Source organism: Musca autumnalis, unplaced genomic scaffold (genome assembly GCF_047663935.1).
Source record: "Musca autumnalis isolate F117 unplaced genomic scaffold, ASM4766393v1 scaffold_1, whole genome shotgun sequence".
NCBI lineage: Eukaryota > Metazoa > Arthropoda > Insecta > Diptera > Muscidae > Musca > Musca autumnalis.
The window spans coordinates 7022235-7038686 of NW_027411644.1; the positions used below are offsets into that span (position 1 = coordinate 7022235).

Sequence of the window (16452 nt, forward strand, 5' to 3'; positions counted from 1 at the left end):
TTAATTATAGTTTTAGTGCTCCATGTAAAATTTATTTTCCTTTGGAAACGTTAATTGATACCGGTAGTCCAATTAGCTTAATTAGAAGAGACGCGTTGCCAGTCGGAACACAAATTTTTCCATTACCACAAACGAATTATTATGGCTTGAATTTTTCACATTTGATAACATTTGGAATTTCTTTTTGTTTTTTACAATATAACAATAAAAGTGTTGAAGTAAAATTAGTGGTAGTTGATAACGGTTCTATGAAATATTCGGTGTTGTTGGGACGAGATTTTTTGAAAGAAACTCACAGTAAATTATTGTTGTTTGGTTGTGAATCCGATGTAGAGCCAGAACAGAATATTATGAACGAATTCGAATTAGGTGACAAATCGATAGCCACTGAATCTAATTTAGATCAAGAATGTGCAAAATTTGAGAACGACATATTAGCGATAGATGTATCTTCAAATTCTACAGACTTCAACTTGAAAGTCGGTGATGATGTGAACCATCATATTTTGCGGGAATTAAATGTTTTATTTAAGGAAACTTATGTAGATATGAAACGTCCTGAATTACCAGAAATACATTACGAAATGAAATTAATATTAGAAAATTCCAAACCTTTCAACTGTCCTCCGAGACGACTTTCCTATGCTGAAAAACAAGAATTACAGAAAATTTTAGATGATTACTTGGAAAAAGGAACAATAAGGTCGAGTGAATCTGAATATGCCTCACCCATAGTGTTAGTGAAGAAAAAAACTGGAGACCTCCGAATGTGTGTAGATTTTAGAAAATTAAACAAAATTACAGTTAAACACAACTACCCAATTCCTTTAATCGACGATCTTTTAGAAAGCTTAGCAAATAAAAAAATTTTTACTAAACTAGACCTCAAGAATGGTTTCCATCACGTTTTTATGAGTGAAGATTCCATAAAATATACAGCGTTCACTACGCCGCTAGGACAATATGAATTCCTGCGTATGCCTTTTGGACTAAAAAATGCTCCGTCAGTTTTTCAAATGTTCATAAACAATGTCTTCAAAGACCTAATTAGAACAGGAGATGTCGTGATATATTTAGACGACATTATGGTCGCCACATGTGACCTTAAACGACATTTAGAAATATTAAGAGAAGTTATGTTGAGACTGGTACAAAACAAACTGGAGTTGCGTTTAGATAAATGTGAATTTTTGCGAGATAAAATCAAATACTTAGGATATACGATTGACCAAGTAGGTATACGAGCTGATGATAAAGGTTTAGAAGCCATAACAAATTTTCCTGTGCCTGATAAAGTACGCTCAGTACAAAGTTTCCTTGGCCTTTGTTCATATTTCCGACGCTTTATTAAAGATTTTTCAATTCTCGCTAAACCACTTTATGACCTAACCAGGAAAGATAAAAGGTTTAGTTTTGGGAAACTTGAGCTCGAAACTTTTGAATTGTTAAAGGGTAAACTTTTAGAATCCCCAGTTTTAACACTCTATGACCCTTCCGCAGAGACAGAACTACATTGCGATGCGAGTGCGTTAGGTTTCGGGGCTATCCTTATGCAAAAACGAGAAGATAAAAAATGGCACCCCGTATTTTATTTTTCAAAGAGAGCTTCGGATGCTGAGTCTAAGTTTCACAGTTACGAATTAGAAACCTTGGCGATAGTTTATGCTCTTAGAAGATTTCGCGTCTATTTATATGGCAAAACTTTCAAAATAATTACTGATTGCAACTCCTTGACTTTAACCTTAAATAAGAAAGAGTTAAATCCAAGAATTGCTAGATGGGCATTAGAATTACAGAATTTCGACTATGTCGTCGAACATAGAGAAGGAAAGCGTATGCAACATGTAGATGCATTAAGTCGTTCGTTAGACATTATGATTGTAGACACCAATACTTTTGAAGAAAATTTAATCATCGCTCAAAACAAAGATACCGAAATTGTAAAAATTAAAGAAATGTTACAGACAACTGACCATAAATATTACGAGATGAGGAATGGCGTACTATATAGAAAACTTAAGACCGGAAAATTGCTTTTTGTTGTCCCTGCTCAAATGGAATCCCATGTTTTGTTTAGGTACCACGACGAAATGGGACATGTCGGTATTAACAAAGTTACAGAATTAATAAATAAAACTTACTGGTTTCCTCATATAAACAACAAGGTTAAAGATCACGTTCAAAACTGTTTAAAATGCATAGTATTTTCCCCTAAAAGCGGTCCTGTTGAGGGATTTTTACACAATATTCCAAAACCGACGAAACCTTTCGAAATGATACACATAGATCATTATGGACCCGTAGATAGAGACAGTTCAATGAAACACATATTCGTCGTTATCGATTCTTGCTCCAAATTTGTCAAGTTATATCCCACGAAAACTACAGCTACCAAAGAAGTAATAAATGCTTTACGTGAATACTTTAGGTATTACAGCCGACCGCGATACATCGTTTCTGATAGAGGGTCTTGTTTTACTTCGAATGATTTCAAAAAATTTGTTGAAGACAACGACATCCAACATATTAAAATAGCTACGTTTTCACCAGAAGCAAATGGTCAAGTAGAACGGGTTAACAGAAATTTAGGCCCAATGATCGCAAAACTCATAGATACAGAAACTAATACTACTTGGGTAAAAACATTAGAAACCGTAGAATTTGCGTTAAACAATTCCTGCCACAGGATGATTAATGAACATCCTAGTGTAATGTTGTTTGGTGTAAATCAACGAGGAAAAATTTCAGATCAGATTAAGGAAAATATTATGAACGAAGATGTTAGAGATTTAAATTCAATAAGACAAAGTGCAGATGATAGACAACGTGTCGCACAACAATACAATAAAAATTATATAGACCCCAAAAGAAAACAACCGGTACTGTACAAACGTGGTGATTATGTCGTAATAAAAAATATTGACGCTACTATTGGTACGTCTAAGAAATTTATGCCAAAATTTAAGGGCCCGTTTGTAATAACAGAAATACTGGAGAATGATCGTTATGTTTTACAAGATGTAGAAGGTTTCCAGCAAAGCAGAATACCCTATAAAGGAGTATGGGCAGCACACAATATGAAGCATTGGCATAGGGGATCTGGTCAGTTAGTTCAACATAATTTACAATGTTCACAGCAAACCGAATTATCTCCTAGTCCAGTTACAGAACAACATTCAGAACTACCTATTACAAATAATGATAACGTTCCATAAGGCAACCGTAGCAGAAAGAGTCAGGTGATCTTTATAGTCAGGATTGGCCGAATGTAGTATTAATAGTTAGAGTAGTGCTATTTTAATTGATAGCTAGTGTAAGTAGAATTATCTTGTAAGCAATTAGTATCTAAGATAATTCAGATAATTATGTTACTCTCTTGTACATAAGAGAGTGGGGCGTTGTTGTTATTATGTGTGGGGGCATTGGTGATAGCGATTGACCAACGAGGTTATTAAAACCAGTTATTACAACTAGTTCCAATAGAGACACACATAAGAACAAACGCACCCCGCTCGCTTGCAATAAATAATTGTGAATAGAAAATAATAAAGAAGACGAAATAAACAATTTTAAACAAACAGTGTTCCCCTTTAATAAACGCAAGGCTACTACAATATGTACATAGAAACACAATAAACACACTCCAAAATGATGATGATGTATGCTAAAGAGAGCGTAATATTTTGTTGTTGATGTTGCCTCAAAAATAAAATAGTTTTTCATATTAAACGCTTCAATAGAGCATTAAAGTGGAGTTTTCATTGTTCCTCGCAAGTTGTTATGCTGAAATAATTATTAGTTTACATTGTTAACAAATAGTTAGGTTATGTTACACAAGCCGATGATAATAATAATTATTGGTTGCACCCATTACTACTCAGTGAAATCCATTGTCATGAAACAAAAATTGGAAATTAATTGAATTAATCGAGCTAACATGACCTAAGGAATTTTGTATTGAAAAAGTGAATTCTAGCGAAGTCCGATGAATTCTAGCGAAGTGCTACGATCGTTTCGCTGGTGGTTTAATTCAGCTCATCAGGCATATCGGATGTGAATGGGGCCCGGCTGTCCCGGTTGAGGTTTGAACCTGCGTCCTCTCCAACAAGCGGACCTATCAAACAATCTATCAAACTTCCGAAATGGAAGGCATTACAATTCATGAAGGAAACCCCCTTCGATTGTACATGTGTATGTATTGAGAAATGATTCTAGACAGGACTCTAGGTTGACTTATAAAAAAGCTACAAAAATACTTCATATCTGCAAATTTGCAATAATGTTTGCATAAATAGAAGTTATCAAACTCAGCCTTTGTCTTCTAGCCATGAGCTGAATTAAACTGCCAACGAAACGATCGTAGCATATTGGTTGGGGGTGTGGGACTTCGATAGGTCATGTTAACTCGATAAATTTAATTAATTAAAATCCTTCATAAACAACGACCTTCGTCATACTAAGGCAACAATAAATAAAAAATTGAAAAGGATACTATGTTTAGCCCCACAATGAAATAAAATAAAGCCGCGCTCCTTGACATCAAAAAAGTCTCTCCATGTTCGTGGAAAATAGTTTTGAAATTAACTTACTGAAAATTATAAAGTACGAGTAGTAGGATCCAGCCGATTCCCCTTCACTCACCTATAAGTAAGGAATAATATAAGTAAGGGATAAGAAGAATAAAAATAATGGGACTTATTACGGTGTATCTTGCTTAACACAGCAAGACACCGACTACTGGGTACATTCGAGGTAGATACTCTCACCTTCATATCGACATAGACACCATTATCCCATCTAAATATGTCAAATACCTACAATGGCTTGGTATAAACAGTCAAGCAACTACACAGCAGCGAAGACTTCGTCGTCGTTATGGCTGTGGGCTGGTCTTCCCAAATCCAGTTACGTTCAGTTTATTTCTCCTCCTCCTAATTGGAACTAATCTCTTCTTTATCGCTCCACGTCTGTTCTATCCACACGCCACTTCTACTTTCCCGTTTCCCCCATTTCTTTCCTTTTTCTATCTATTTTCACAATGAATGCTGGTCACCGATTAGTATATAAAGACGGGAGCTGCGCCGTCTGAATTCTACAAACGACTGGCGACTGGTCTCGGTATGATATCTCCGGAACTGCTTACGCTCTATCTTTCTGAAATCCACACCCTCCAGACGGCAAAGTGATCGATATGTATGCGGATGCTTGTACGATCTTGACATAGGGTCCTATCATCGATGACATATGTGATAGGTTCCCAGCAAACCAAATCGTACCGACATCGTAACGAAATCGGTACTAAATTCGGACCCTTCGTCCCCTTACGGATCCGAAATCGTAACGATATCTTAACAAAAGTTGTATGAAGTGGTTGACATAATACCAGAACGAAATGTCGGAGCGAAATCGGATCGATTTCGGAACGAAATCGGAAGAAAATCCTTGGGAAATTCGGAAAGCGAATTTTTTCTTCCCATTTATATTTAAAATATTTAAAAATTGTATATGCGAATTTTATAACCAACTACATTGTTTTTCGACAACAAACTAAAATGAAATGTGGTTGTTGATCGAAGGCAAATTTGTTTCTGACATTTCGTACCGAAATCGGAAGAAAAACATTGGTATATTCGAAAGAAAATTTACTTCCGACATTCTCTCCGAAATAGGAAGGAAATCTGAACGAATTCCCTTACGAAAAATCGTATAGAAATCAGTTATAACATTTGAGAATATGAAAATATCCGCCGTTAAATCCATTGCCACACTCTTAACCATCTAGACGGCTGAAATAAGGCTCTCCATGAACATATTGGCGTATGGGTCGGCCGACAGCATGTTGAAGTCGTTCGCGCAAGACACAGCTACATATTTGCTACAATATCAGAAGTAGGAACAAGGTTCTAAAGTCGCTGACCGGAAGCACTTGGGTGCTGACAAAGAAATCTTGTGGGCCTGATATAATGCAATAGGCCGGATGAAAATGTTAGCACTACGCAGTGGTGCCTGAAAAACACTACAATTGTCATTAAGCTTATACGAGTTCCTGATATTTAGTTCTTCACAAAACACACCAGATCCCGTGCCTTCTTCCATCTTCGACCCATCGGTGAAAATTGATAGGCTATCGGGAAGTGGTCTGCCTTGCTCCCATTCACTTCTATTTCATCCGCTATGTCAAAACCCAGGCTTGGTGAAATGTAGTCAGTCTCACCTCCCCCGTCTCTTAACCTAAACTGAATAACTATCCGCTGCAAAACGTTTGCATGTCCAAGGCGTGAGCAACGCCAAAGATTTAGCTCCTTAAGCATCAAGGCAGATCATCCTGCTTGATACTGTACAAGAATATCCATGGTTTGGACGTTCAGTATGGCATACAATGCTGCCTGAGGGGTGCTTCTTGCTGCCCCAGTAATGAGAATTGACGCAGCTCGTTGCACAGTAGCTAACTTAGACAGATTGGAATTATTGCTTAGGGCATGCCACCAGACGAGACAACCATAGGTCAAAATGCGACAGACCACTGTCCTATACAGCCAGTGTATTACATGTGGTCTGAAACCCCAGATCTTGCCTATGGAGTTCTTGCGGGAGTAGAGCGCAATCAGACCTCTCTTGGTTCGCTCCTCCGTGTTCCTTTTCCATCTTAGCCGATGGTCCAGGACCACTCCCAGGTGTTTCACCTCCGTAGAGAGATCGAACCGCACACCATCAGGCATTGGCGGCACACAGTGTCACGACCGTGGCCAAAAATGGTAAAAACTAAATACTTCGTTGAACAAATTTATTGATGGAGAGTGAGAGAAAACATATTAATTAAGGAGAATCTGAAGTTTGGTACTGATACGTGAAGTAGTTTTTGCTATATGAGGATTTAAATCCGACAATTTTAGTTAATACGTATTTTTGTGTTTTTTTTTCTGAAATTAATAAATTATATTATGCGGGGGCCACCGTGGTGCAATGGTTAGCACGTCCGCCTTGCACTCAGAAGGTCTGCGGTTCGAATCCCAGGCCAAGCAACATCAAATTTTCAACGGTTGCAAAATTCCCCCTCAGTAATGCTGGCGACATTTCCTGAGTATTTAAGCCATGAAAAACTTCTCTACAAGTGGTGTCGTAAGACACGCCGTTCGGACTCGGCAATAAAAAGTAGGTCCCATATCATTGAGCCAATATGAATCGGCGTGCACTCATTGGTATGAGAGAAGTCTCCCTTGTCCCTTCGGGGATGTTGTGGGAACATATGTATGTATGTATGTATATTATGCGTTAATATTTAAAATTTAAAAGTAACGGTCGCTGCAAAAATTGTTTCTAAGTTCTCTTGGGATGTAATAAACTTGGCTACACTTTTGTTTGCATGTAAATATTAATCATATGGTGTTTACATTTACCCAAACATGTATTACTAAGTTTATTAATTTTCTGAAGCAAATTTTAAATTGAGTGGAGTGGGAAAAAAATTTTATAAAAGTGTATATCGGTATTTTTTGCTATATGAATAGTAAGAAGTGAGTACTTCAAATATAAAGGTCCCAGCTGCAGAGGTTTGCATATGAATGTGTCATTTCTCTTTTTCAGCGACCACCTCACTGAGAGGATACCCCCTTTTTTAACAAATCGTTTTGCGGTGTTGGCTATAGCGCGAAAACGAATGAACCGATCATCATATATTTTTATGGGCTTATTAAGTACCTAATAGTCTTGCTTTACAACGAGAGAATTTTAAAAATATCAATTTTTAAAAAAATTGTGAACAGCGAAAGTCAGAATTCGATTTTTTACAAAAAATTTACCCTTTTTTGACCACTAATCGGACAAAACAAATTGTTAAATGAAATTTCTCATATATAAAGACAAGAGTTTGATATATGCAATATGCTCACAAAACAATATGAAGACTAAACACCAAATTTCAGTCATATCGGGTGGATATTGGGGCCACAACACTCAAAATACCGAAAATGAGGAGGCATGGTTCTATGGGGGCTATAGGAAGACGAGGACCTATACCGACATATTTCTGGTGGAAGGTTATAAGTCCCCCAACGGAGACTTAATACCAATTTTCAGCCATTTCGGTGTGTTAATCAGGCTAAAACCTCCAAAATACCGAAAATCGGGAGGTACCGTCCTATGGGGGCTATATGAAGGCGTGGACTTATGCAGACAAATTTCAAGGTGAAGGTATAATGCCCCCTACGAAGACTAATTACCAAATTTCAGCAATTTCGGTGTAATAATGAGGCTAAAATCCTCAAAATACCGATAATCGGGAGGTACCGTTGTATGGGGGCTATACCAAAACGTGGACCTAAGCCCACAATTCTCTGTTGGAATGTTTGATACCTCTGCCGAAGACTAACCACAAAATTTGAATACTTTCGGTTGGTCATTGTGTCTAAAACATTAAAAATACCGAAAATCGGGAGGTACGGTTCTATGGGGGCTATATCAAATCGTGGACCGACCAACCCAATTTTTTGTCCTGAAGATTGTAAGTCAATAATAGGTACGTGTACCAAAATTGATGCACCTACGACAACTCCTATTTTTGGCCACAGTTAATATGAACTCGCGACAATGTGCGGCACAAATTCGGCAATATTTCTTTTTCTGGTGAATAGTACCAGCTCAGTCTTAGCAGGATTCACCCCAAGACCATTGTGGTGATCCCAGCGAGAGAGCTTTACCAGCGCAGCCTGCATCAGTTCCGACAGCGTCGACAAGAATTTTCCACTGATTAAAAGGACAACGTCGTCAGCATATGCTACTACTTTAGTCCCCAGTCTGTCGAAGTCCTTGAGTATCCCATTCACCCCTAGAAGCCACAATAGTGGAAATAGTGACTGACTTCCCCTAGTGACTGACTTCCTTACGGAATTGATCAGTCTGCTTCCAATTGATCAGTCTGCTCTCCAGCATTCTGTCAATCCAGTTAATTAGGATAGTGGGGACACTCAATAGCTCTAGAGAAGAATGAATTCAAGTTTCACATTATTGAACGCTCATTATATGTCTAGAAAAGCGGCCAATGTGTGATCCATGTTATACATGTTCTTCCCAGTTAAGATCGGGACGTTGCAGTCGCCTCAATTCATATTGGGCCCTCCAGCCAGTCCAGGTTGCAGAATTGAATCTGAACACAGAGGATGCAGAACCAGATAACTGAATAAATTATATGAACGAACATATTTGTATTGCTAACAACTTAACCTGAGAGAGTGATTTTCTCTACCTCAGAAGCATCATCAAATAACAGGTAAAACCAGTTCTGATATAAAAATAGGAAACATATTGATCAATAGATCCTATTTTGGACTGAAGAATTTTGGACCAGACAAAGTTCGCTGTATATAAAGCGCTGATAATACCAATGACCTTTACCCTCTCAGAAGCATGGGTACTTGTGGGAGAAAGGAAAAGGGCCATTTCATTCCAAAAAATTGCAAGTAAATGCATAAAAAGAGTGGGTGATTCTGATCACTTGCACCGATGACTTCGCACATTACTGTTTTCGAACATTTTGATGGATCATTTCTTCGGCTATTTTCGTAGATGACTACATTTTCCGTTAGGATACAATTTTGTCTTGGTAAAAATATCCTTAATGGAGTGCTTACCTTTTTAGCTGCATTTGATTGAAAAACGCATTTTTCACACATATTCCTAATGAAAATTTACCTGAAATAAACAAACGGAAAATATTATTAAATGCTTTTATCTTAAAATAAAAGATTGGTAACAAAACAATTTAGATTTGAACAAGTTAAAAAATCGTTTATTTATAGGCATAATTATACCCTACACCACTATGGGGAAAGGGTATTATAAGTTTGTTTTGGGGAAAATTCATGTAACACCGCGAAATATTCGTCGGAGACCCCCAATGTTGTATACCATTTTTCATATCTCGACTAGATAAAGCGATATAGCGATGTGTGTCCGTAAAAATTGTAATCAAACTCCAGGCCGCAATTATGGACCGATCTTCACGAAATTTTGTATGGAGGTCAGTTTCACATCAGAATAGATCGCTATTTTAATTGATGATGATCGTAAAATATTTAGCGGGTAAAATGTACCAAAAACAACATTTTTACCCGATTTTGTAGGTCGCAATAATAGCCCGATCGTCGTGAATTTTTAAATAAGGTAAGAGTATATGACAAAGAAGAAGCTTGCATTTTGAGATGGTGATCAGATAATATTTAGATGGTTAAATGGACCACAACTTTTGTGTGAAAATGTTTAATATACAGCTTATATCCTTACTCTCTTAAGACACATCCCGCCTCTGTAAATAATATTTGAAAGGCCAACTCTTGATCTTTCCATTGATGCCAATTATGTTGATTTACGTGGTCAGATAACAGAGATACAGCCTAATATATCCAGTTATTGGTTTGTAGTGTTGTCATTAGCACGCTAAAGGTCGCAATTATTGCTCAATAGTCACGACATTTTGCGTGAGGTAAGAGTTTAGGTGGAAGAAGATGTCTACAATTTTGAATGATGATCTGATATTATTTAGCGGGTGAAATGGACCTTTAGTTTTGTATGAAAAATATAAAAATTTTATTTTGGTCCATATTTTAATTCCTGGAGGGCATATACCGGCAAAGTAGCCTACATATGAAAAAAGAACTACTGACCTTCCCCCCTGATGCAAATTGCAATAACGTGTCTGCTAGATAACGGGCCTACTGCCTAATATATAATGGGTTTTGTGTATAGAAACACATTTTCCCATTCCCAGTTTTTGCATTATTGCAAATTACATGGTGCCCTAGCGTATTAATTGCCCAATTGGATTTTTATAAAGAAATTTTGATTTGTGGAACGCTAATTCCCATTGGTAGTGGTGTAGGGTATCACATGGTCGGCCACGCTCGACTATAACCTTGGCTTACTTGTTATTTTATAATTCATTGCTGCCCTGTGTAAATGCTGAGAAAACTTTGAAAGTGCTTCTTACACTCATACACATTTTAAATATATTTTTATCGCAAAATTTAATAAAGCCCTCTGCAATTTATTAAAGTGCATTTTTATTGATATTATCAAGAAGATTAAAAAAAGAATAACACTTTACAGGTTTCCACATTTTACGAAAGAAGGCAATATTCGCACAGTTGAACACACCTCTGACAAGAAAAACAATCGCTTCTTGCTTTACCAAAATCCCCTGAGAGAATAATTTTAGATATAAATCTTAGATGAAGAGGAGTGAATGAAAAATAAAACGAATGGTATTGAACAGCAAGTTTTCATAATTTATAAGAAATAAAAATACACGTCTCCTGCTGCCATGTAAACTGGCCCTTAGCCCTTGATATGAGTGGTCAGTCAAAGCAGCTGCATTATGGCAATTTTTCATTCGGTTTTTTTTTTTTAAACACTTACATGATGGCCGGGGATAAAATAACAAAAAAGTCTGAAAAACAAATGCACAAACCACAACGAATGTTGGTTGCCTGGAAAAGTGATAAAAGAAAACAAGACAATTTTAACAAATATAAACAATTGCTAATTGTACAATGTTTGCACCTTTGAATTAAATATAATACTTTTTCAATCTTTTTTTTTGGTTCCCTTTTTTTACTTACATACAAACATATTGTAAAATAATTTTCCACGAAGAAAATACTCATACGTGTAGATTTGTCTTTTTGAATTTATAACAAGAAATAGGAAACAAGAGCAATAATTGACAAGAACCAGACCAGGAAACAGTATTTTTTTATTTTAGTCTTGTGCAAGACTATGAAAATTTTCATGAAAATGTTTTGAGCTTATGGGTAAGAAGGGAGAAAGGGAGCTCCTTCACCTCCGCCCTCTCCTACTAAAAGCTAAAATATCTTCATGTGTTATTTTTAGTGTCTGGCACAAGAGTTACTTAAACTGCATATTGCCCACTCCCCAGTAATGGTTTTGAAATTATTTTTTATCGAATAGATTTATTCAAGGCAAATTTATATACCCAGAAAAATGTTTGTTTGTAGCCAAAGAAGTAGTTAAATCATGAGTGCAAGTAATTTCGGACTACATCTTTTTACGTGAAAGAAGTCATGATTTTTACAAGGGCATGGTGCAGTGAGGATACTGTCTAATTTACTTCTTAAGCACACATTTTGCATTAGTTCTTTGTAGTAAATAAATCACAACAACATATGATTCAACTACTTCTTTGGCTACAAACAAAGATGTAGTTCGAAATCACTTTTATTATTTTTTGTACACAAATTACTTTTTATGGATGCAAACATATTGCTGTTATTATTAAGCGGGCCATAGACTATCAAATTGGCTTGTCCATCCGATGTACTCCTTCTGTACGTGTGTGCTTGATAAGTGTGTAGCAAAGCATTCAATCAGCATTCAATCAGCCTTCAATCTGCAACCGAAATCTTCAAATTGTCCTCTAAAAAACGAATGAACTTAATTTTTTTATTTCTTTCCAAACACAATTTTTTTTCTTTTTTCAAAATTTCTTTTTGACAATTTTGAAAATAAACCCTATTCATCGGATTGATTGGGTTTCATTTTGAAAATCAAAACTATTTTGATTTTCCTCAATCCATAAAATACACACACACATTCTCATATTTTCAAAAATGTACACATACTAATACAAATGTTGACATCAAAATTTGATAGTGTATGGGGCGCTTTAGAATTAACAAGAAACAAATTATGTTCTTTGTCTTTTTAAGTTTTTTTTACAAAATTTTGAAATTTCTAAAATGTGAAAATTTTATGAAATGGATTCAAATCGGACATTGTCAAAATGTGAAGAACGGGCTGCATTTTTCATGACTCTGCGTGGACTGCTTCAAAAAAGCTATTCAATCACTACTTCACAAGGAACAACTTCAAATAAATTTTGCTGGGTAAGGAATATGCATGAATTACAACAACTAACAAATCTACAAAAGCAACATTGTTTTTATTGAAAATCAATTGTCAAAGAAAATATTGAATAATAGGGTCGTTCCAAAAATTCTTCAGGAAAACATAAAAACATTTCGAAAATCCTTTAAAATAGAACAAATTTGAATCAAAATTTAAATATAAAGCATTCAGAACTGTCGTAGGTCATTTTTATTACACGTTTAGAATGAAAAACAGTATTTTATGGTAACAAATTTCGAAGTTTCAAATTTACAAAAAAGTAAGAATGCAGCTAAATGTCACTTCTACCTTATATAAATATGCCTTGGATTTATTTATGTTGCTAATAATTACGGTTTTTAACATATTAAGGAATATATACGGATACGGTGTTGGCTTTACTTGAACTGGGTCATCGACTGGCTTTTTTATATCAAAATTTAATATTTTCCCATTTACCGTTTCTCAGCTGTACTTGAAACAATATCATCTGAATTGTTAGAGAATAAAATTCAGCCATGCACAGCACATCAACAAGACATTACACTTGTTGGAGTTTATTGTTCCGCTCATTCAAAAATGAGCACAAAACGATAATTCGACTTGTTTACAAGCGTATCCAACCAAAGAAACGCAGTATGTTTCAGTTTGTGTTATTTCGTCTCAACATAATCCTTATTAAGAAAACAGAAATCAAGCAATGTTATTTCTACATTCGTTCGGTAGTCGACCAACCAACCGGTAAATAACAAAAAACTAAATTGCAGAAAAAGAGTAATGAAAAAGAAATGAAAAAAGAAACAAAAACCGACATCAATGACTTGGCACAAGTTCACCAACGGGATGGGCTTTAAAAATATTCTTCTCATGCTTATGGAATGAAGAACTGAAATAAGAGCCCCAATTTAGCTGAAAAAATGGATTGATCACCTCTACAAAGGTTTATTCGTTTTTTTTTTCTTTTAGCTGGAATGTGGCGGCAGCACACAAGGTATAAACTAAATTGAAAACGTTTATCTGCTTTTTCACACACAGACAAATTTAATGGGATATATGCTTAGCATTGTGGTAAAATATTCGCAACTGCTCCTGAAATTCCAGCTGGTGTTTAATTTGTGTCTGGTATCTACATTTTTTTGTGTAACATGAAAGTATTTTAAAACTGATTGCCTTCGTTGTAGGGATTAACATTTTGCATGAAAATCAAAGGCTTCAAATCGAATAGTTAAGATCATTAAAAATTTGTAAATTTAATGTTCCATATTATTTGTAAAATTACACTGTGTGTAATTTTTTGAGTCCTAGAATCTTCACTTGTTCTAGAAACTTGTTTGTTGAAATCTATGGTACATTTTTGTAGTTGACTGTATCCTTAATTTTTGGGCGGTTGCGTATCTTTGGACCAGAGTCGGAGAAAAAAGTATAAAAATTTGATATTTTCAAAAGATTTTTGCTATTTTTACCATTAAGAACCGTTCATAGACATTTGGCATATTCCAGAAAGTTGTTTATTGACGCCTTTGCTACGCTATTGTGGTTGATTGTTTTCTTGAATTTTGAACGGTTTGATATCTATGGAGCAGAATCCTAGAAAAGATTATAAAAATCGCAATTGTTTTGCTATTTTGACCATTAAGATCCGTTTCTACAGAGTTCGTATATTCTAGAAAGATGTTAATTGAGATCTGAGGTACATTTTTGTAGTTAGTTGTTTGCTTCAAATTTGATCGGTTTGAAAGCTGTATAACAAAGTTTGAGAAAAATTTTAAATGAAATTTGACCATGGCGATTTTGACCTTGCAGATGAAGCTTGATGGATTATATGTGTTCACAATTTTTGTCCTTAAGACAAGAGCTACAACTTTTCCTGCGAGATAAATTCAAATTTCCTAACGGTTTGGAAGATATAGTCCTGACTAAATGACCCCTTTTACATCAAAGCCTCAAACCTTTGGAGGCCTATAACCGCGAAAGTTGATGAGATGCGGAAAAACGGCGAGACACGTGTCTTCTCATTTTTGGTGTTCTATCACACTGCGGTGTCAGAATATGGTTAATAATTATCGTGTTGCACCGTGTTAATAAATGAAAAGGATTTGTTACTTCGTGATTCTTTCAACTAAGCTTTTTGAATCTAGTCAGTCACTAAAAATCTACACGATAGCTCTTGAAACAACTTTAAATGGAAGTTGCTTACACCTGGGAAGTTTTTGCAGATTCTGAAACTACAATGAGACAAATCTAAAAACAAAAAAATAGCAGGAGCGCTTTTAAAATAAATCGCGATTCAAGTTGACATTTTTAGGGTTTTTTTAGGTTTTCACGATTTCGCTTGGAAACCGCAAGTCCTATCAAAATGGGACTAAAGAAAATGTAGTAATGAAAATTCTCTACAAGATTGACATTTATGATAATTTCATAGGTTTTACCGTTATTGAGATATAGAATCGGAACAATGCATTGACTGTTACGCTACCTTATAAAACAGGTTCATACATGGTCCGTCTTAACTAACTTTAAGTGAAAACCGCATACACCTGGGAAGTTTTTGCGGATTTTGAAAAAGCAATGTTCATAGGTGAGAAAAATCCAAAAACAAGAAAAAACCACTGGAGGGATTTCTAAATAAATCGCGGTCAAAATTCACATTTTTAGGTTTATTTTAGGTTTTCGCGATTTTGCTTGGAAACCACAAGTCCTATCGAAATGGGGCTAAAGAAAATGTTGTAACTGTGAAAATTCTCTAGAGGATTGACCGTTATGATTTGATCATAGGTTTCAACATTTTTGAAATATATAGAATTTCAGGTCACATGTTTAGCTTTTCTGTTAGGTTTTCGCGATTTCGCTTGAAAACGGTAAGTCTAATCGAAATGGGAAAATCTTTCATCTATGAAAATTCTCTACAAGATTGGCTTTTGTAATTTTTACCTAGGTTGTACCATTTTCGAGATATATAAGTTTAAGTTGTGATATTGCTGTCATGATATTGTTTTATAAGGAGGCGATACAGTCAATGCATTGTCCCAATTTGAACTTCTATATCTCAATAACGGTAAAACCTACGAAATTATCATAAAGGTCAATCATGTAAAGAATCTTCATAGCTACAACATTTTCTTTAGTCCCATTACGATTGGACTTGCGGTTTCCAAGCAAAATCGTGAAAACCTAAAAAACGCCTAAATCTGTCAACTTGAATCGCGATTTATTTAGAAAGCGCTCCGACGATTTTTTGTTTTTTTGATTTTTCTCATCTATGAACATTGTAGTTTCAGAATCCGCAAAAACTTCCCAGGTGTACGCATCTTCCATTTAAAGTTGCTTCAAGAGCACTGTGTCTACACTTAGTACAGTACAATTTATCAAAAACGCAGTTTAAAACCAGTTTTGAAATTTCGCAGTATGTTACGCGCGGTTCCTATTACGAAAATACACATAGCTCTTAAAACCCTGCAGACACCAACAAGAATAATTGATGATCACGAATTGAGTATCCGATTTGGCCGAATTTGTGGACATCGTAAAATGTTCACCAAGTACATCGAGTTGGGG

General features: G+C 35.6%; 1 protein-coding gene across 2 annotated transcripts in view; it reads right to left on the reverse strand.

Moving 5' to 3' along the window:
• alpha-Man-IIb (alpha-Mannosidase class II b) overlaps positions 1-16452 on the reverse strand; it is a 64045-nt gene that overhangs the window by 33775 nt on the left and 13818 nt on the right. Inside the window, exon 1 of one of the 2 annotated variants that reach the window (XM_073963534.1) lies at positions 9627-9687. The exons of the other annotated variant lie outside the window; for it this stretch is intronic. The gene's annotated coding sequence lies outside the window, so the exon portion shown is untranslated. Of the gene's footprint in view, positions 1-9626; positions 9688-16452 lie in introns of those variants that run through there. 2 annotated transcript variants of the gene reach the window in all.